At 41.0% G+C, this 23,697-nt stretch overlaps 1 long non-coding RNA gene across 1 annotated transcript; it reads left to right on the top strand.

Moving 5' to 3' along the window:
* Window positions 1-8,323: 8,323 nt before the first annotated feature.
* LOC145407781 (uncharacterized) lies at window positions 8,324-21,823 on the top strand. Its single transcript, XR_013898795.1, has 2 exons — window positions 8,324-8,415; window positions 21,098-21,823. It is a non-coding gene; the product is annotated as an uncharacterized LOC145407781 (long non-coding RNA).
* The last annotated feature ends 1,874 nt before the right edge of the window (window positions 21,824-23,697 follow it).

The raw sequence follows: 23,697 nt of genomic DNA, 5'->3' as shown, positions 1-23,697 counted from the left end.
TACCATGAAAATGTTTCCCTCCTTATTTTCATCAGCTTGTCTATTCCTTGTCATTAATGCTTTATCCTCAGATTTTAAAGAGCTAAGAAAAGTACCTATCTCTTCTTTAGGTACAGACTTGGCCGTCCCTGACTTAGGTTTCCCAGCCAGATGGTTAGTGGTACTTTTCCTTATTTCAGCCTTCTGTTTACTTTCAGTAGGTTTTACTGTTCCTTGGAAATGTTTACAGAGCTTCATCAAACCTTCTTCAATCTCCTCACAGGAGAAGTTATCCTTTTGGTACCTATTGTACAAGGCATCCTTGGTTCTAGGTAGAAGCTTAAAGGACACAGTTCTAGAAAGCACCCAATCTGCTGCTGTAACATCTTTGTAAGTACCTAAAGCCTTTAAATTACAACTCACTGCAATCCGAAAATTTTGCAAGGAATCAATATCATGTTTAGGTATGGGTAATTCAGTTAGAGCCTTCAGTAATTCGGTACTGACCTGCTCCCTGTCTTCATAATTCTGTCTATGGATAGTCAAAGCCGCCTCATTTTTGTTTTCTTCAACAGGTAATTCTCATATCAACTTGTAAGGCGTTCCCTTAACCTGTCGTAACAGATAGGAGAGTTTACTCACACTGGGGAGATCTGTTCTGTCATGGACTAAGTATCTAAACTGATCCCAAGAGGATTTCCAATTTTGCTCCCCATCAGACTCTGGAAGCATAATTTGTGGCAGTGCAGCTTTACTCTGCTGTTCCACACCTTGGGTTTCTGCAGTAGTATTAGCCAAATTTGACTCAAACAGCTTCACAATGGTCATATATTCCTCTAATTTATTTTCAGATTTGGTAGTCTCTGACTCCAAAAGATTTTTATCATCATCTTTCACTACTGCTGCTTCTAAATTAACTTAGCTTTCTTCGTACTTAGTCCATCTGTCCTTTAGTATATTCAACAGACTACTTAATTTCTCCCTTGACTGAGGTATTTCATCTAATAATTGCTTACAATCAATAATGGCTCTCGTTACTCATCCTGCCTTACCACTGGATGACCTCTGTAATAAGGAAATAGACATTTTGACTGATATCTAATTTATTTTAATTGCCATTATTTTAAATTTAATCATACAACCACAAATTTACCTGAGGTCAGTAACTATCAATCATTTTAAATTTTGAGGAGTGTAGGGATGAGTTTATGGTATTAAACCTATCTCCCTTGGTTCTTAAACCTCTTGGGTTATGTCTTTATCCCCACACTCAATTTACAAACTAACTCAAATTTCCCTGAGCTCAGAACAAAGTGGTATCTTAATATAGCATAGGACCACCCAAAGCCTGCACAGCATTGAGTTGTTCTTTCTTTATCTCAATGTAAATTATAAATTTCGCCAGAACCGCTTCTCTGTCATTGTGATTCCAGTGTATACCATCGGCATTTAGAGTTGCCTGGAAGGGTTTTGCATTAAAGTGGATAAAATCCTTTCCCTGAAGTATCCTCTGCAACTTCCTATTTACGGCCCTGCTAACTAATTTATACGTGCCGTAACAAACTGGTGAACCATATGGTAGGTTTCTATGCTCAAGAAGCTTTATGGTTACCGAGGATTTACATAAACCTTCAAAGGCTCCTAACACGGCCAAAATGTTCTCAACAATTTCATTAACTTCCACACCTTCATAAATGTCATTTCCTTCCAAGAAAAGGATAGTTCGATCATGCTCCCAGCCAAGTACGGCATTTAGTTGCTCATCATCAGAAAAGGAACTTGCCCTTTCACCAGGAGCCCTGTAGATATGTATTTCCGTGTCCGGTACTTCTATGGAACGCAGAAGTAAACTATGTCCCAAAAACCCTACCTTGAAATCGTTCAGTACCTCTGCACACATGCTTTCCTCACTTGGGCATCAAAAATGTCAGAAATTTTATACACTCTTTCTTTGATGACTGTTAATCTTGCAACAACGTATATTAATTTAAATAATCGAAATATCTTAGGAAATTAGGGTATAGTTAATACTCTAATTCACCAGTGATTATCTCCTTCTATCCTAGCTAGTCCCCGCTATTTGGCCAAATCATAAAGGAGAGTCGTAATAACAAATGACGACGGGCGCAAGGTCCCTGTTGGTTTCCCTAGGGCTTGCAAGCATCCTGAATGCACTATTTACAATGTGCGGCTCGAATGAGATTCAGGAAGAGAGAGAAAAAAATGGCGAGTCTGTCTTCCCTCTTAGGATTCAGAGATGCCAACTATTTATTAATTACAGTTCGCTAAATACAGTTGAATTCCTTGATAAAGAATACAGGGTAAATCTAACTTAATCTTAGTATTAATACCTAAAGAAAAATATTCCCTTTATCTATGTAAAGATGTATTAAGCGCTTCCTCTGTTTTGTTTTGAGGGTACACGTCATCCTACCACGCTGGCGCAGGTCAAAGGAAAATTCCTAAGTATTTACACGTATTTACAATATAGTTGTCCACAAGGTTAAACGCAGTAGCATTTAATTTATTAATAATAAGAATTATTAAACGGAACGTAATTTCTGGGTATAAAACTGCTTGAATCAGTCATTAACACTTTAGGTTTTTCTCTGCTTTCAAGAGGGACAACTATTATAGAAGTAGAGTGCAACTGCTTTGGGGAAAATATTTCTCATATATATATATATGCTCGGTGAGGCATCGCACTGGGAGGGTACTAAGCGTGCCGCCCTCCGCCTATCGGCTCATAGTCGCGAAGCTCATAGGTCCCTACCTGGGGGTTCCCTTCTTTATAAAGACTTGAAAAATCCCAGTTCTGTCCAATACTCGGGACACCGGGCTCCAATGGGATATATATATATATATATATATATATATATATATATATATATATATATATATATATATATATATATAACGATTTATTCTACCTACATAGGGGAGTGAAAGATAAAAGTGGTAGATTACTAGTTGAGAAGGGAGAAAAAGTGAGCAGATCGAGAGAACTCTTTAAGGAATTGTTGAACATAGAGAATGAAAGTAGTGCGAATATAAGTGGCTGGGGTATGGCTGGAAGAAGGAGGGATGTGAGCAGAAACGAAAAAATCAGTAGAACACAAGTTGTGGAAGCAATGAAGAAAGTCAAAATGGGGAAAGCCCCAGGTACTGATGGAGTGTATGGTGAAGTGCTAAAGCATGGGGGAGAGACAGTAGTAGTTGATGTGGAAGATGTGCAGATTGGCCTGGGAAGAAGGTAAATTCCCGGAGGATTGGAAGTCAGGTATAATTATCCACCTGTACAAAGGATAACGGGAACAAGAAGTGTTTGGTAATCATAAGGGCATTTGTCTTCTTAGTGTAAGAGGAAAAGTATATGGTAGGATAATTACTGACAAAGTTAGGGAAATAACAGAGGAATTAGTTGAAGAAGAACAGGAAGGTTTTAGGGAGGGAAGAGGTTGTGTAGATCATATACTAATTCTTAGGTCTTTAGTGGAAAAGTTTCTAGAGAAGGGAAAGAAAATACATGCGGCCTTCATGGATTTGGAGAAAGCATATGACAGGGTGAATAGACAGGGATTGTGGAAAGTATTAAGAATATATGGAGGAAATGGGAAGTTGCTGAATGCCGTGAAGAGTATTTATGAGGGTGCTTCTGTATGGCTGCAGTGTGTGTGGACAGTGAAATGAGTGAATTTTTCTGTCTGAAGGTTGGCATGAAACACTGATGTGTCATGTCTACATGGTTGTTCAATCGGTTTTTGAATGGTGTTATAAAAGAGATACTAGGTAGGGCAGTGGATGTTGGAACGGCCCTAGTGAGAGAGGGCAAAGTGTGGAAACTCCATGTAATGTTGTTTGCAGATGATACTGTGTTGTTAGGTGATGACAATGGGGAGCTGCAAGGCTTGGTGAATGATTCTGGGAGAGTGTGTGAGAAATGGAATCTATAGGCTAATATGTAGGGAAGAGTAAAGTTATGGTCTTCAAAAGAAATGAAGTCAGTGAATGTACAGCAAGGTTGGATGAGAAGGACATGGAAAATGTGAGCGCATTTACGTACTTGGGTAGAGTGGTGAGTAAGGATGAAAATTTAGAGGATGAAGTGCTTGAAAGTGTACAATTAGGAAGAAAGATTGCTGGTTCTTTGAAAGCAATGATAAGAAACAGGGAAGTGAGCATGGAAGTGAAAAAGTTACTGCATGACGGTATTGTGATACCAACACTTACGTATGGAAGTGAAGATTGGACGTTGTTGGAGGGACACAAGTCAAGAGTAAGAGCAGTGGAAATGAGTTATCTGAGAGGAGCATGTGGAGTCACATGGAGAGACAGACTGACAAATGAGGAAGTGAAGGAGCGTTGTAGTGTGGAAGTGGATGTGATAGGAAGCGTTAGGAAAAACACTGAGGTGGTTTGGTCATGTGGAGAGGATGGAGTTCAAGAGACTGACAAGGAGAGTGTATGTGAGTGAGATGGATGGGGGGAGAGGGCGGTGGAGGCCGAGGATGAGATGGAGGGATGGAGTGGAGAGGTAAATGAAGTAGGGGAATGTGAGCCGGGAGGATGGCAGTAAAATGGCGTTAGACAGGGCGACATGGAGGCGATTTGTTTGAGGCCACCCCTTACTGGATTTAGGCGTCTGGCAATAGATAGATATATAGATTATTATTATCGTTGTTATTCATAATAATAATAATAATAATAATAATATTAGTAGTAGTAGTAGTAATAGTATGATAGTTATTTTTATTATCGTAGTTATTATTATTATTATTATTATTATTATTATTATTATTATTATTATTATTATTATTATTCCTCACTCTGCCCTTGGGTGGGAAAGGAGGTCCGGATGATGATGATGGATGATGATGATGATTATTATTTTTATCTATAACATTATGATATTAGTATTGTTCTTTTTATTATATAGTAGTAGTAATAGTAGTAGTAGTAGTAGTAGTATAAATCTTATCATTCTTATCATCATTATTGTTGTTGTTCTTGCTGCTGCTGGCATCATCATCATCATCATCATCATCATCATCATTCTTTTCGTTCTTCCTTTTCTCTCTCCCTCCAACCACACCGCAGGAATATATGTGCGTTCGTATTTGACCACATGACCTGCGTTGCGTCGTGAGCTCGTCCGAGGCAGCTTCTTGGTGACTAGAGTGAGCTTAGGAAGGTTTGGAGCCGAGCTCGTGCCTTGCCGAAACATTAAATTGACCCATCCTTCCTCCTCCTCCTCCTCCTCCTCCTTCTCCTCCCCTCTTCTTCTTCATATCCTTCGTCGTCGTCTTCTTCTGAGCAGTCTGGTAGTCTGGCATTCCCTCCAAATGCTTCATCCCTATGGAGGAATGAGACAACTGACACCTTTGATAGCCGCACCCAACCCTGCAATAAGGGAAAGAAGTAATTTGGGAAGGAAAAAGATCAGTGACACCTTTGATAGCCGCACCCAACCCTGAAATAAGGGGAAAGATGTAATTATTTACTTGTCCCCATGAGGATGGCCTTCAAGATCTCACTCTGCCTCAAACCTTGTCGGGGTGACCGTCTACCAGTATATAATATTTCGTGTTCCTAAATTAAAGACCAAATCCCTTGCATAAAGGCTTTGGTCAGGTCCTTCCCCCAACCACCGTCCACTGAGAACTGCCGCTTTGGGGGTCTCACGCTGCTTAAAATGTGGCCCAAGTATTGCTTTACCATTTTAGAAAATATCATGCTCTTATGTAAAAACTCACACTCCCCCCAGAGGGCTGGACCCCACCCATAGGGGAAGTCATGAGGGTTCCCACCTGCCTAATATGTGGCCTGGATAAACACCCAACATTGTGCAGACTGAAATGAACGGATCTTGAATTTGATCTCTGTTGTATTATCTTTGTTTTTTCTTGTAAGGAACAGTCTGCGGGCTCCTGACCTTTGGTTCCTTCTTCTTAGCATAAAAATTTAAAAAATGTGTTCATAGGTTGTAAACTGAGGCCATGTTTAACTTCGCTGGGAGTCCCGAAGCCTGCCCCCTCCCCCGTAAGATGCTACCCTCAGTGGTTTTAAAAAATGTGTTCATAGGTTGTAAACTGAGGCCATGTTTAACTTCGCTGGGAGTCCCGAAGCCTGCCCCCTCCCCCGTAAGATGCTACCCTCAGTGGTTTCACCCTTCCCAAAACCTTGTTGGGGTTAACATTTATAAGTAAGTCAGATTTCATGCCCTTTGGTTAAAAACTTTGGCTGTGCATAGCGACTTTGTCCGACACCAGCAGCGGCCGTCAGAATTAAGGCTGGGGTCAGAGGTCAAGGGTTGGCTCAGGTATATAAGGACCTGAGACGCAGTTGTGGCGGCATAGTGGAAGAGAGAGAGAGAGAGAGAGAGAGAGAGAGAGAGAGAGAGAGAGAGAGAGAGAGAGAGAGAGAGAGAGGATAAATTCTCACATAAACAGACAAGAGAACAGTTTGAGAAATATTATAAGCAAAGGGATATAATACCAGCTTTCCACGTACCGGTCAGACTGATGGATTCAGGCTGTTCGTCCCCCTTGTTCCTTTACATCCAAGCCATCTTAGATAGCTACACCATGGGTGTGCTCACACTGTCTGGCTGTCTGTTCCTGTCTTCGCTGCCAACCCTCAAGACCTCAGTGACAGTGAAGCAGGTCCCGTTGCACGGTCCTATGGTTCAATTACTACCCTTGTGCCATATGACAGATTCCAGCGCTTTGTGCCCAGTGGGCGTGGTGGGTGTGTCAGGGATGTGGCACCCTGTCTAATTCTCTTTACCTCTTTCCAGCACATTTTCTTACATTCCCTCCACTTTACACTTACATTCCTTCCAAATTCCTCATCCAATCTCTTATTAACCTCTCTTACTAATCATTTCACCTCTCTCTTCCTGTCTACATATAAGTCTCCTGTCTCTCAGTTTCTTCCACACCCCTGTTTCTCATCCACTCACTATATGCTTTCTTCTTTTGTGTAACACCCTGTCTCACCTCTTCATTCCACCATGCTGTTCCTTGCACCCCCTTTCGTCTTCTCTTCACCCCACACACCACCTCACATGCTGCACAGATTATCTCTGTGAATGAATATCTTGCACACATCTTCTACGTCCCCCATCTGCTCCAAATCATGTTTACCCAGTCGCTCCGAAACTTCTTTCTTAAATTCTGCCTTTTTTCCATCCTTATGTTACCTTTCTACCCTCCTTGTAAGAACTACTTCCTCCGTCCTTCCCTTCTTCTATTCATTCACTTCATTTCAATCCTGACTTTCACTTCCACCAAGTGGTGGTCAGAAAGTCCACATCCCCAACCTCTATATGCTCTTGCATCCATTACATGCCTTCTCATTCTCTCATCCACACACACGTAATCAATCATTGCCCTCCGTTCATTCAGTTCACTATCCACTTTTCTCATCACTCGCCACGTATACCTGTGGGTCACTTTGTGCCTGAAGAGGAATTTGGCTATCACCAACCCCCTTCCTTCACAAATGTCCACTAGAGCACTGACATTCTCAACTACATTTGCAGGCACACCCCACTCACCACTACTCAATCCACCTTCACATTCCCTCTTCCATTGATATCTCCAACAAAAAACACTCTCTCATTTCTTTCAAACTTTTCCATGCACGCTTCAACATTTGTCCAGAACTTATCTTTCACTTACTCTTATTTTTTCACTCATTGTCATCTCGAAATAGAAAATAATCATTAATCCCACCACACACACACACACACACACACACACACACACACACACACACACACACACACACACACACACACACACACACACACACACACACACACACGTTCATAACATCCCTCAAATCTACACACAACACACTATCATATTAAGTCACACACACACACACACACACACACACACACACACACACACACACACACACACACACTTCTCTTCTCATACGTTAATAGGGTCCAAGTGGGGCACAAACTGCTGCATCTTCATATTATACACAATTTTCAATATAAGGGAGTAATTTTTTGGTGTGTATAAAGAGGTGTCTTCACCCCCATTGAGCTCTGAAGTAACACATTTTGAAAATGACTTTTTTCCTAGTGACTTGATATGATTTATTAGTAGACTAAACACTTCGTAAAAATACATAAAGGTGAAGAATTTTTGTTTTATTCCTCATACTTTTATTAATACCGAATAAATAATAACAATAAATTCTGTATATAGCAATACATGAGTCCCATCTGCGTCCTGATTAGATAGCTATTATGACGTCACTAGCTCCACCCCCTTACCACACTTGTGGCTGCTGGGCCAGCCACCACAAGTGTGGCGGTTTGAAACTTAGTGTGAACCCTGACGCCGTGGTAGATGGAAGCCATGGCTCCTTTCGCTCTGTTCTGCATTTTACTGGCTGTTCTTCCTGCCTTGAGTTCAGGTACGGTAATTTATGATTTTTTTTTTAGAATCGTGATGTTAAATTCCTTTTGAAATTTCATTATAGCTCTTCACTAGTGATTTATTCTGTCCACACATTGTTCTGGTGCCGGACATCGTTTCCATGATGAGTTGTAGTCTCACACTATTTTTACAAATTACATGCAAAGGTCTTTTGCCATAATTAAAGTGTGTGTAATATAGTGTGATGATTGTCAACCACACACCATCTTTCTGTAAAGTGTGGCATGGGAACGTATGAGCGACCAGATTTGCAAAGCCCAGCATTTTCTATCATAAACAACGAGGGTATGGGAAGGTGATAGAGAAATATGAACTGTACATATGTTAAGTATTTGGGGAACACATATACCCTATTGGTATATTTTAATGTAATCAATACTGCATTATTGAGGTATATAATATGCATAGTAAAGTTGTGATACTTCTACTCATGTATAAATCCCAGTTGTCTGTGGAGTTTGGCACCTCATTTATGCTGACCCAAGGGCCACTTCCAACGGGGAAGCCGGCCAGCTATAGCAGAACGCACTTATCATTCAAACGAGAGGGACGTATTTACTCTGGGCTCTCTCTGTGTCGCAGTTGTATCTTTCTGTGGCCAATAAAGAGAGATAAATCTGCTCAGTTTTCTGTCACCTGCACAAGCTACCTACCTACCATTCTTCAACAGGATCGACACCGATTCCCACCATCTGTGTGTGAGAGAGACATTGGTGGAGAAAGTTTCAGCCGGAAGTGACTTCGACCAGGCGGAATATTATAGCTTGGTAACCTGCCTGGAACAGTGCAGTCACACCTCGGCTGATACATAAATTGGTGATCAGCCGTGGGGTTCCAATAAGCTGATGCATATTAGTGACCAGTGGTGGAACTCCTACAAGCCGATACAACATCGCTATTCTCAATTGTCTTATAGATGCCAAGTATCGTATGTCGATATGGTATTTTAAACTGAATTTTCGTTGCACATTTTCCTCAGCTGTTCATTCTGATCATTGCACATTGATATGCTCCTGCATTAGTGCAACCTGTTTCAGTATTAAACAATATAAATAACGATCAATAGTGCAGATAAGTTATTATAATACAGTTTGTTTCCATGCATTTACACACACACACACACACACACACACACACATACACACACACACACACACACACGCACACACACACACACACACACACACACACACACACACACACACACATTTATTTCGCTTTTTTTTCTGTCAGTGTCAATTTTCTTCTTATATTTGTTTCGCTGTATTTTTCACTTTACTATAAGTAGTAGTGTAAGTAGTAGTAGTAGTTGTAGTATCATTACTACTACTACTACTACTACTGTTATTGTTATTATTATCACTGCCACCATTATTATCCTCACCATTATTCCATATGGTGGGGATATAGGAATCGCCCCTGTCCGTCCGTCTTTCCGTCCGGGCCTGTATCTCGTAAACTACCAGGTGGATTGGCTTCCTATCACACAGAAAGATAGAGTATGTGTCGTAGTTGATGCCCGTATAGGTAAAATTGCCATATTGTCTGTACTTCACGAGCTATGACCATATAAGGAAAATTCTGTCTTGTTACCTCCGCCAAGGAGGTTATGTTTTACCCCGCGTTGGTTGGTTGGTTTGCCCGTCTGTCTGTAGGTTAGCTGGATTAATCAAAAAGTTATGAGCGGATTTTTATGAAATTTTTTGGAAGGATGAGCCATGGGCCAAGGAAGAATTATTTCACTTTGGGGAGGATCCTGATCCGGAGTATCCTGCACAATGTCTCCAGAAGTTCACAATCAATTTCAATGAAATTTTATGGAAAGATGGACCATGGACCAAAAACGAACTGGATCCGCCCCCACATTTAAACTGAAACCTGGCAATTCTAGCGCTAGCTTGAAGGATTCGCTCCCACATTTAAACTGAAACCTGGCAATTCTAGCGCCAGCTTGAAGAACAGCAACATCTCCCCCCAACTGCTGAGGCTCTGAAAATTGGTTGATACCTGGGAACCCACTACCATAGACTTTATCGAATATATATATATATACAGTAAAACCTCTACAATTCGGCATCCTTCAAGTCGGAAACTTCTACAACTCGGGAAGGCTCCAAAATATTCATTTAAAAATCAAAATTCAAAAATTCCCAAAAATGCACACGTGAGAGGAAGAGAGTCGGCAAAAATCCCCCCAACTCGGTAAGATGCCGAGTTGTACCGACATTCAGCAAGAGTAACCCGGCATCACGTGTGCATGGGGATGTAAATAAAGCCTGTTGTGCGCCACATGTGGGCCAGTTTGACTTCGTCCGCCGCCCGTGTTGCATTCTCTCCTTACTCGCTTTGCTTGTGACTAAGTGTTACGCACTCTTAAGTGGATTGTACCTGCAGAAGCTATCCATGGCGTCTCCCAGTGCTACTCCAGTGTTTAGTGAATAAGTTCTGTACAGTAATGTTTAGGAGTTTAGTCTTTAGTTCCCCAGCATAGTACAAGGCATAAATACATCACGGTATGGCCTTTATAGTGTTAACTGTGCTTTACATAGTGTACAGTGTCAAGTACAGTACAGTAAAGATGTGCCCAAAAGTGATCTTGAGCCCCCCTAACACCTCCAAAAACTACCAAAAGTCCTCCTCCATGCCTGCAATACACACTGCAACTGCATGGAATCATGGTAAGGCAGCTTTTACTGTTTATTGTAAAAACGTTTAATTTTTTTCCATTTTTTCCTTTTGTGTGTGTGTGTGTGTGTGTGTGTGTGTGTGTGTGTGTGCTGGGGGGGAACTTAACGTTCATCCCCACATCTCGGCAAATAGGCTAACTCGGCAAGGCTTGCACATGTATTATTGCGAATTGTGGAGGTTTTACTGTACTTGAGATTCCCTTTCTCCTGGGGGAGGGGGGAATCTTTTCCTTCCACTAAAATTCTTCCTTTTCTTGGCCACCCAACCCACTAGAGTCCTCCCACCATCGTGAATGTGAACCCCAAGGGCATTGCCACAAGGGGGGTCCTTAGTAGGACTGCCTTACGCGACCTTGGGAGTGGGGCAAAAGCTCATATAGGTGTAGGGATCAACGCAGGGTATTTTTGACGTCTTTTAGAAGACGGGATACCGCAAACTGCGCTTGCCTAGATAGGAGGCTACAATCAATCCCTTCTCTAAAATGTAGCAAACATGGCTGGGCTGAAAATAAAAACAAAGGACAACCCCCAAGATAGGAGAACCAAGCAGAAACTGCTGGAGCTCCTGTCACCTGCTAAGGTATATGCAACGGCACTACACGAAGCCAGGGATGGCCTCATAGTGTCAACCACCTCGGACAAAGACATCGACCAAATACTGGAACATGAACTATCCAAGAAACTCATAGATAATGGCTTCACTCCCACCCTTCCTCAGGAAGTTAAGGCTAGGAGATCAATCATCTGTTACAAGGTAGAAGAACTTGCCTTTGATAACCCTGGTGATGAAATTGCTGGCAAAATAGAGAAACATCAAGAATGGGCTAAAGTGCAAGAGGCCTACAAATTCCCCAACTCAACTAACTGTAGAAACATGATGAAGATTGAATTTGTTTCAGTCTCCATGGCAGAGAAAGCAGCCACACAGGGCCTAAAGTTATTCCATGTTTCCATAGTCCCTCACCGTATTGCCAAAGAGAGATTCACTAAAATAAACTACTGCATGCGATGTTATGCTATCGAGGACCACATCACCAACCAGTGCCCTAAGCCAAGGGAATATGAAATTTGTTCTCAATGCTCAAGCCCTGATCACACATGGACACGCTGGAGTTCAAGACAGAAAAAGTGTGTAAACTGCGGTAAAGGTCACAGGACCCTAGCATATAAATGCCCCAAAAGGAAAATCATTACAAAAGAAAAATAAACAGCAGAGAAGGAAAAAATCAACAAAACCAACTCACAAACTATTCAGCCACCAACAACAAACATCAACCAATTCATGAATTCTTATAAAGACCTAGGAAGCAGCCAAATCTCTAAAATGATCCTGTGTATCTTCCAAGCTCACTTCTTGAACATGGTGAAATCTGGATCTTTAAAAAAAAAATCTAATTGACCTTCTTAATCTGAACAAGCTCCCAACAGTCATACTTCCTAACAACCCCCCATCCCAACAAATATTACAAAAGCTCATGCCTAACACCCAAGAAACAGACACAGATAATGAAGAAATAAAGCAATCACCAACCTCACAAACATTTTTTATGCCACCCTATCAGCTGGATACTTCCCTGACACCTGGAAGAGAGCTACAGTAAAACTAATACCAAAACCAAATAAAAATCTCAGGCTTTTGAAATATTACAGACCTATCTCACTACTCGAGGTACCGGGCAAACTGTTAGAAAGAATTATATATAGCGGACTAATATTTCACCTAGAAAATGAGAATCTATATAACAAACATCAGTTTGGCTTCTGTCGAGGGCTAGGAACCACACACTCACTACCCATAATAACACAACAAATTGCTCAAAATAAAGCAGACGGGGGACAATGCGAAATAATACTTGGAGACATCACAAAGGCTTTTGACAAAGTTTGGTAGCTGGGGCTTAAATACAAACTTCTACAGCTAGAACTTCCCATCACTATAGGAAAACGCCTCTGCAACTTCTTAGAGGACAGAGAGGTCAGTATAGCAATCAACCAATATGCAGGAGCGTCATTTCCCCTCAGATGCGGTGTTCCCCAAGGAAGTGTTCTCTCACCTACGCTGTTTATAATTTATATGAAAGACCTACCCCCTTCTGTCAATGGCCTTAACATACAATATGCCGATGATGTCACACAAATAATTGGCTACCCCAGTAAGTCAAAGAACATGATAAAAAAAAGAGCAGAACGAAAAATTAATCGTATCAACAGATATGAGGAAAAATGGAGAATAAAAACAAATATAAACAAATTCACCCCATTGGGATTAGGATCCAAAGCAAACCCCCCACTATCTATAAACAACAACCTCATTCAATACCAAGGACAGGGAAAATCCTTGGGATTAAAAATCTCAAAATATGGATATTGCAAACACGCACATGAAATAAAAAAAACAAGGTGAACAAGCACTTGGGAAGTTATACAGATTCAGACACCTCCCCGTCAGATAAAAAATCATCTAATAGAGGCGATAGTCATATCAACTCTAGACCACCCACCGATTCCAACTCACACATTCAGCAACACTCAGATAAGAAGACTGGAAAAAAAAAAAAAAAAAAAAAACTCAGATGGGCCACAAACCAAAGATACCCGTACACACTCTCCACAAGACAGTTACATGAACACACAGACACTGAACCCCTCAACATACGTATACACAAACAAGCACTCAAAATTTGGGAATCCCTCCACCTGCAAGACAATGAAACATACCAGAACTGAATACAAAATTCAGCCAGCATAATCAGATATAACGAATTCTTTCCAAGCAGCTTGGAAAAAAATCAAAGAACTCCAGCCCCAGTTCACAGCCAGCCAACTAGAACAACACACACACACACACACACACACACACACACACACACACACACACACACACACACACACACACACACACACACACACCTACTATAAATAACAAATACACCACAACACCAACCAAAAACTCAAACCAATGAAACAATAAACATTCAGCAAAATCAGCAAGGTGGACTGCCCGCCAGCTTTTATCTCCCACTGTCTTTCATCTTTCCCCCCTCTTGCGCCGTTCCTCCCCAACTTTCTTTAACTTCCCCCCTCTCCCCCTTTTTTTTAAAGTTCCTACATCCACTAATGCGGATCCGGATCCTTTTAAATGGCAATGGTATTAGCGGAGGTATGCACTCTCTGAGCGCTTTCTAGTGTTATATTTCGAAAAATTCTTCCTGGATTCTTTTCATATCTTACAGAAAGATAGAGTATAAGCCCTGATTTGTGTCCGTATATATATGAAATTGCCACATTATAAGTATTTTACGAGCTATATCCGTACAAGGCAACTTTTTTTTTTCTTATGCGAGGAAGAAAAAAAAAAAAACAATACAAAAGAGAGCCAAATTCATGATCCATAAATTTCGAGATGGCTGGACACACTGCGTTTGGAAGACTGATCATAACTAGCAGGAAAAACAGACAAAGGGAGACAGTTCCAGAGCTGACCTGTTGCATAAATGAGGCCTTGGAGTAACAGTTAACTCTTGCATTAGAGAGTTGGACAGAAAAGGGATGAGAGTTTGTTGCTAGACGGGTGCTACGTGCCCTCGTAGAAGTGGAGTGATGCAAGCAGACAATTCAGAGGAGCAGTGACCATTGAAGTAGCGACAGAAGAGAGATAAAGATGCAACAGCACGGCGAAGAGACAGAAGTTCGAGGGAGCCAGTAAGAGGAGAGAGATGATGAGACGAATAGCCTTTGACTCCACCCTATTGAGAAGAGCTGTATGTGGGGAGCCTCCCCACACATGAGAGCTGTACTCTAAACGGAGGCTAATAAAACCCATAAAGTCAACAACTGTGCAGGGGTAAAGAATGTATAGAGTCGGCTTAGCACACCTAATCTCTTGGAAGCAGATTTTACAGGAGAGGCAATATGATCTTTCCAAGATAAGTCCCGTGTAAATGAAACTCCAAGCATGTTCATGGATGATGCAGGAATGAGCTGCATATTATTAAACATTAGTGGGTACTTTTGTGGAAGATTTTGACGGGTAGATAGGTGTAAGAACTGAGTCTTTGATGCATTAAATAAAAAACAAGATTATTTTTACCCCAGTCAGAGATACGGGCCAAGTCAGACATTAGGTGTGCCATAGCCTCATCCCTTGTCTGTTGAAATAACTGCTGAGATGGACGTTGCAGAAACTGAATGGAAAGGTGAAGGGTGGAATCATCAGCATACGAGTGGATAGGATTAGATGTACAGCTTAGATGATCATTGACGAATAAAAGGAAGAGAGTTGGTGATAGGACAGACCCCTGAGAAACACCACTGTTGATAGATCGAGGAGAAGAATGATGGCCGTCTACAACACCAGCTATAGAACGACCAGAAAGGAAGCTGTAGATGAAGGCACAGATAAAATGACAGAAACCGTAAGAGGGCAGTTTGGAAATTAAAGATTTATGTTAGACTCGATCAAAAGCCTTTGAGATGTCAAGTGCAATGGCAAAGCTGTCGCCAAAGTCCCGAAAGGAGGATGACCAGGATTCTGAAAGGTAGGTGAGAAGATCGCCAGTGGAGCGTTCGTGACGGAACCCATACTGACGATCAGAAAGAAGGTTATGATAGGAAAGATGCTTTAAAATTTTTCTGTCAAGATCAGACTCGAAGACTTTTGAGACACTGGATGTTAAAGAAATTGAACGATAGTTAGAGGGTTGGGAAGGGTCTTCCTTCTCTGGTACTGGCTGAATGAGAGCAAACTTCCAGCGAGAAGGAAAGGTACAAGTTAGACAAAGGTGAAAGAGTTTACCTAGGCAAGGTGTAAGCACAGAAGCACAGTTCTTGAGGAAAACAGGAGGGACTCCATCAGGCCCATATGCCTTGTTAGTACTGAGGCCAGTGATGGCAGAAAATACATCAGCTGAAGAAATTTTAATGTCAGCTATGAGGAAGTCAGAGGGGGGAAGTGATGGAGGAACAGCACTGGAATCATCTAAGATGGAATTGGAGGAGAAAGTCTGAATGAAGAGATCTACTGTATCAGTAAAAGAAATACCAACAGAGCCGTCAGAGTAGAAAAGAGGACAAAAGGCTGATGAGGTAAAGTTGTTAGAAAGGTTTTTGGCAAGGTGCCAGAAGGAGCGGGAAGAATTCGAGTTGCAGAGTTGAGAGCATTTCGTACGGATGAAAATATTTTTAGCAGAGCGAAGGACTGACTTAGCACGATTCCGGGCAGAAACATAAAAAAGATTTGATTCAGGGTTTGGTTGGCTCCGCTACCTTCTATAGGCCCTCTCCTTGTTGCGGACAGCATTAAAACAAGCGTGATTAAACCAAGGATTTCTTGCATTAGTCAAAGGATATGAGCTATATCTTGTAAATAGCAATATCTTGGAAACTACTTGCTGGATCATCTTAACGTCTTAAAGAACAAGAACCGGTGCCAAAGCACAGCAAACCCATGCCCGGCAGTCATTTTAGAACTGACGTTTAAACACAACAGGATACCTAGTCAAAGATGTCACATAAAATTTGGAGTAAATCGGGTGAAAATTGACGATATTTAGCCCATTTGAAATTTTTGGCCCTACCCACCGGGCACTGACCCTCCTACCACAAACTGGAGGTTGACCCCCTGATGTAATGAAGCATGCAATAGGATGCAAATCTAAAAGATGCACCTTTATATTTTGGTTTCATGTCGATGAGACGAATCTGAAAAGAGTTTTGGCAAAAAAACTTTTTTAACATTTTTTCCCCCCCAAAGCTTGGGGCTTGGCCTGAATTGGCCCAAAATTTAATCAGGTGTTCAGAAGGTCGTAGTCCATCATCCCAATAGTTTCAGTCAAAATCGCACCACTAGTTTTCACATAAACTTGTTAACAGACAGACAGACAGACAAACAAACAAACAAACAGATAGACGAACCGAGTGAAAACAATAGCCTACCCATCTCCGAGCCCCTCCGGGGCTGGTACATGGAAAGATAGTGTACGAGTCCTAGTTTATGCCCTTATATATATATATATATATATATATATATATATATATATATATATATGTGTGTGTGTGTGTGTGTGTGTGTGTGTGTGTGTGTGTGTAAATGGAGCCTCTGTGGTACAGTGGTAAAGTGCGCGTTTTTGTATACTGAAGAATGAGGGTTCACTCCCCGTCAGGGTAAAAAACTTTGGAAGCGTTGTTCTTGCCACGTACTGCATTGGCGGACACAAGGGGTCCTGTGGTTGAACCAGTTTCGCATTCCATAAAGTATGCTTGCACCCAAGCGGCTTGTGCGGGCAGATTCCACTTGGTTCATAGACTACACACACATCCAAAGCCACTCCAACACTACAATTACACTTACAAGCACTTCTCACCCTACATACAGTCTCTGCCAGACAGCCTAAGCCACTTGGTAGAGATACATTGTCTGTATCGTCTCCACCACGGTCGGGATAGGCCGGTCCTGCAGTGGACATTCGAACAGCTGATGAGTTGAGATGAGAGATTTATATATATATATATATATATATATATATATATATATATATATATATATATATATATATATATATATATATATATATATATATATATATATATATATATATATATATATATATATATATATATATATACAGTATATATATATATATATATATATATATATATATATATATATATATATATATATATATATAGTATATATATATATATATATATATATATATATATATATATATATATACAGAGTATATATATATATATATATATATATATATATATATATAATTTCATCTCATCAGCCGTTTGAGTGTACACTGCAGAACCGGCCTATCCCGACCGAGGTGGTGACGATACAGCCATAATTGTATATATATATATATATATATATATATATATAATCTCATCTCATCAGCCGTTTGAGTGTACACTGCAGAACCGGCCTATCCCGACCGAGGTGAGGACGATACAGCCAATGTATCTCTACCAAGTGCCTTAAGCTGTCTGGTAGATTGTATGTAGGGTGAGAAGTGCTTGGAAGTGTAAATGTAGTGTTGGAGTGGCTTTGAATGTGTGTGTAGTCTGTGAACCAAGTGTAATCGACCTGCGCCAGCCGACTGGGTGCAAGCATACTTAATAGTATGAGACACTGGTTCAACCACTGCCCCCCCTTGTGTCCGCCAATGTAGTACGTGGACTTAGAATGCTCCTAAAGTTTATTACCCTGGCGGAGCGCGAACCCTCGCTCTTCAGTTTACGAAAACGCACACTTTACCACTGATGTTCAGTATATATATATATATATATATATATTACTGTACACTTGCAAACACTTCTCACCCTACATACAATCTCTACCAGACAGCCTAAGCCACTTGGAAGAGATACAATGGCTGTATCGTTCCTACCTCGATCGGGATATAGATATATATATATATATATATATATATATATATATATATATATATATATATATATATATATATATATATATATATGTGTGTGTGTGTGTGTGTGTGGCAGGTGGGGGCGCTCACCATCCACTCACTCAATGTAGTGCTGCTGTCGGGTGTCTGCCCTTTCCTCTCTTCCATCCTTCTTTCCTTCTATCCTCTTCTGTCTTTCTTTCCTTCATTCTTTCCTTGTCTTTCTGGCTATGGGTGACATTACGCTCCCTCTTCTGTCTTTCTTTCCTTCATTCTTTCCTCTTCCTTCTGCCTGTGGGTGCCTCTGCACTGAGTGACCAGCCAAATGGTTTCCTGGACACTAGGAAACCATTTACTACGCTGGGTGGTAACCATATAACCAAATTTTGGCACCTTGTGGTTTAGTGGGTAATTATTGCGCTCCAATCGGATTGAGCCGGTGAAGGTTTATATCCTAGGGATGGTTGGGGTTGATTGTCCATGCAATGCCATTCTGCGATGAGTGAGGCTGGTCACTCTCATCTTAAATGTCGTGACCAACTGCCTAGCCCCGGGCTCCTACGCTCCTCATTAGGCAATGTAGGATTGGATGATGGATGGATATATATATTGTTACGGAACAGAGAAAGATAATGTACACTTTAAGTTAAGTGAGAATACTAAAAATCACTACTGTCCCGTAAAGTTCCAGGTTAAAAAAAAAAAGAGTTAGGTAAAATTACAAGTTAAAGTTTAATGCTCAAACTAACAAGAAAACATTCAGGACTCATAAGGATAATGTAATGGCAAAAAACAGGTTAAATATATGGTTAACTGCAATAGCCTCTATTAACACGAAATTAGCATGAGTAAATTTATCTAAGTCAGCCCTGATAAAATGAAAATACCAGATAATACTCAGTGAATGCAAGATATATGATTACAGATACGAAATATTATCAAAAATGACTGACATAAAAACACATGAATCACAAAAACCTTACTAGTCCTAAGAATTAACACCTTATGCTACACAGTACAAGAAAAAATGCAATAACACTTATACTCAAATTACACAGCTGCTAGATGGTTGGAGACTTCCTGAGCACTCACAATAATAACAACTGTACAGGGGAGGATAGAGATGTGAACAAAATGAGGAGTAGATCTAAGTGGCAATAATGCAGAGACTGAGCTCATTATATAAGGGCCGGCAGAGCTTGATACAACTTGTAAGAAGGACGCGCAAATGAAGCCATGGGGACAAAGAGTTGACAATCCTGCTCTGATCAACAGAAAGAACGACTTACTCTACTATAAGGGAGGAGGGGGGGATTGAGGTAGAACACGCTCGTGATCAAACGTGCAGCATACTGTACGTTAGAATTACACAATGGATGATGAAATCATAGGCTATGTAACAATATATATATATATATATATATATATATATATATATCATCATCATCTGACGTTTGAGCATCCACTGCAGGACCGGCCTATCCTAATCGAAGTCGGGACGATACAGCCAATGTATCTCTTCCAAGTGGCTTAAGCTGTCTGGTAGAGATTGTATGTACGGTGAGAAGTGCTTGCAAGTGTAATTGAAGTGTTGTAGTGACTTTGGATGTGTGTGTAGTCTGTGAACCAAGTGTAATCGGCCCGAGCAAGCCGACTGGGTGCAAGCATACTTTATAGTAAGCGACACTGGTTCAACCACGGCATCCCTTGTGTCCGCCAATGCAGTACGAGGCCGGGTGAGCTCTCCCAAAGTTTATTACCCTGGCGGGGGGCGAACCCTGGTTCACCAGTGAACGAAACGCACACTCTACCACTGTACCAGGGAGGCTATATATATGAAACCGGCATAACTATTAGTGCATATCTATATATTCATAACCGCATGATGGGGATACGTCTTTGGTAAAGGGTTGTTATTATTGCTGTTATCATTATTATTATTACTACCAGTACTACTATTCTCATTATCACTCACTACTATTGTTATTATTACTATTATCATTATTCATATCATCGTCACTATCAATATTTCTCATCATTATCACCACTACTTTTATCATCACTATTATTTTTATCACTACTACTATTATTGTCATCACTAGTACTATCATTATTATGACTTCTGCCGTTATTATCACTACTACTACTGTTATCACTAATATTACCATTATCACTACTATTATCGCTACAGCTATTATTATCATTACTATTGCTATTAATTATCATCACTAGTGCCATTATTAACACTACTACTCTTATTATCACGACTACTATTATTATCACTACTATTGTTATCACTACCGCTGTTATCACATTAGTATTATTATTATCACTACTACTCATCATAATCACTACTATTATTGTTATCACTACTTCTATTATCAGTACGATTACTACTATTATTATTATTATCACTACGACTACTACTATCACTATGTCTATTATCATTATCACTTCTGCTATTATCATTATCATCATCACTACTACGGTGCTATTATCATCACTACTACTGTTATCATCACCACTACTATTATTATTACTTCCTAACCCACAACAGGTGAGGGTAAGCCCGCGTGTCCGTCCTCTCCCTGCTGCTACGAGCATCCAGGCGGCATGTGTTTCTGCCTCCCAGTCTGCACCTTCAGGAAGAGGTCGTCCGGGGAGCCCACCACGACCAGTACGACTCGAGGTGACACCAGCATCGGCAGTGTGAGTAGTGGTAAAGGTCGTCGTGAAGCCCCCAGTGGTCGTCGCGCAGTATGGCAGTCGTAAGCAAGAACTCGGCTCCATTATCCTCAACAAGAACGACAACAACACCAACAAAAACAACAATAACAGAACAACAAGAATGACAAGTAAACAAGAACAAAGAACAAGAACAACAATACCACCACAACAACTACAAAAACAACAACGTAAAAAAAGAAACAAACAACAAAAACAAAAACAAGAATCCCTCAACAACAAAAACAATGAAAAATATAGTCCTTTCACCTTAGCTTGGCCCAGATTTTCGTCCTTTTGCAGCTTATTTCACGTGGCTCAGTGACAGAATAAGACAATGCTACGGCTCTACATCCCTCCCATAGCACTTCTTCGTGACTAGCAATTTGAAGAGGTTAATGAGGGGTATATTTCCACCCCCCTCTCGTTCCAAAATTCCCTCCTGCGCTTAATAAAACCGCTTGGATGTGATATGGATTACATGAAAAGGTGAAAAAAAGAAAAAGTAATGCTTCTCTCTCTCTCTCTCTCTCTCTCTCTCTCTCTCTCTCTCTCTCTCTCTCTCTCTCTCTCCAAATATATTGTTCAGGGAGTGAAATACCATGTCTCATTATCCTGTGTGGTGTGGTGTGGTGCGGGTATTACTGACTGGTGTGGTATTATCCTGTGTGGTGGTGTGGTGTGATTGTTACTGACTGGGGTGGTATTATTCTGACTGGTGGCGTGGTGTGGTTTGGGAATTATTGACGTGTGGTATTACCCTGTGTGGTGGTGGGGTATGGTGTGGTGTGGTGTGGCTATTATTGACTGGTGTGGTATTTTCCCGTGTGGTGGTGTGGTATGGCTATTACTGATTGGTGTGGTATTGCCCTATGTGGTGGTGTGTGGGTATTATCGACTTGTGTGAAATTATTCTATGTGTATGTGTGATGTAGTGTGGCTATTATTGACTGGTGTGGTATTGTCCTGTGTAGTGGTGCGGTGTGGTTTGCTGTGGCTATTACTAACTGTTGTGGTATTATCCTGTGTGGTGGCGTGGTGTGGTGTGGGTATTATCGACTGGTGTGGTATTATCCGGGGTGGTGGTGTGGTGTGGGTATTACTGACTGGTGTGGTATTGTCCCGTGTGGTGGTGCGGTGTGGTGTGGGTATTATCGACTGGTGTGGTATTATCCTGTATGGTGGTGTGGTCTGCTGTGGGTATTATTGACTGATATTATAGACAGAGAAATCCAGACAGCAACAGCCCCCTTGCTCTTTTCAGGCTGTCTGGTAGAGAGTTAAAAAGGCTGTAGGTCATAGGAAGAGGGAGAGACCGACTGAGGGCGATAGTTCCTCATCTGACGTACGGGAAAGATGATGATGATGATGGTGACGATGCTGCTGCTGAGGAGGAGGAGGAGGAAGAGGAGAATCATGAGGGTGGCAATGGTGGTGGTGGTGATGGTTGTGGATAATAATAAGAGGAGGAGGAGAAGAAAAAGAACCGTATTTGTTGATACTCCGTAATACCTCTTCTTTGGCAATTTAATATCCGCATTTTTTTTTTTTAAGATTCAATAAATGAAGGTAAACAAAGGCAATAAGAAAAAGTGCATGTGCCTTAAGGCATCCTCCATTCATAAAATATAACAACTGGATTTAAATACAAGTGGATTCAACGTTTGTGGGAAGCAACTCCCAGGAAGTGAATTCCAGGGAGTAGCAGTAGTTCTGGGGATAAATGATTTTTGATAAGCAGAGGTTCTGCATTGCTGGGGAGAGAGCGTAAGTTCATGGGCGCTCCCAGCAGCCCGAGTATTTCGGGAGAAAATGCGAAGAGGAGGCACAATTGAATCGAGTTTGTCAGAGAAGTTTCGGTAAAAATATCGGTAAAATAGTGCTAAATATGCTACATCTCTATGTATTGGAGAAACGTCCTGCGTAATGGCAGGATTACTACTTAGTCTAATGGCTTTATTTTGAATATTGTCCAACCGCCTCAATGCAATCGTTCCACATGCACTCCACAGTAGCGAACAGTATTCGATCTGAGAACGCACATGACTTTTTTATATTGTGGCCAACTGCTCGTCAGTCAAGAATTCGCGAACTCTGTACAGAAGTCCCAATTTTTTAGAAGCATTTCTAGGAAGGGATTTAATATAAGCTGTCCAGCCTAGGTTGGTGGTTAGTGTGAGACCTAGGATATCCGCTGTAGTGGGTATGGGAATACTGACATCATTTAAAATTCTATGGGAGTCTGAGGAATTCTTTCTGTTGGACAAATTAACGCATCTCATGTGGCAATGTAGGATTGGATGATGGATGGATGGATGGAGTTTTCCGAGCATTAAATGAGACCAGATTTGTTTGTCCCCATTGATTAATTTTAGGAAGGTCCTGGTTCAGAGAAACTGCTGTGCTTATTTGGGAATTTATAATATCAGATTG

Source organism: Coenobita brevimanus, chromosome 74 (genome assembly GCF_032717465.1).
Source record: "Coenobita brevimanus isolate Jiangsu-jjx chromosome 74, ASM3271746v2, whole genome shotgun sequence".
NCBI lineage: Eukaryota > Metazoa > Arthropoda > Malacostraca > Decapoda > Coenobitidae > Coenobita > Coenobita brevimanus.
Note: the sequence above shows the minus strand (reverse complement) of the source record. Positions and strands in the feature narration are given on the sequence as shown.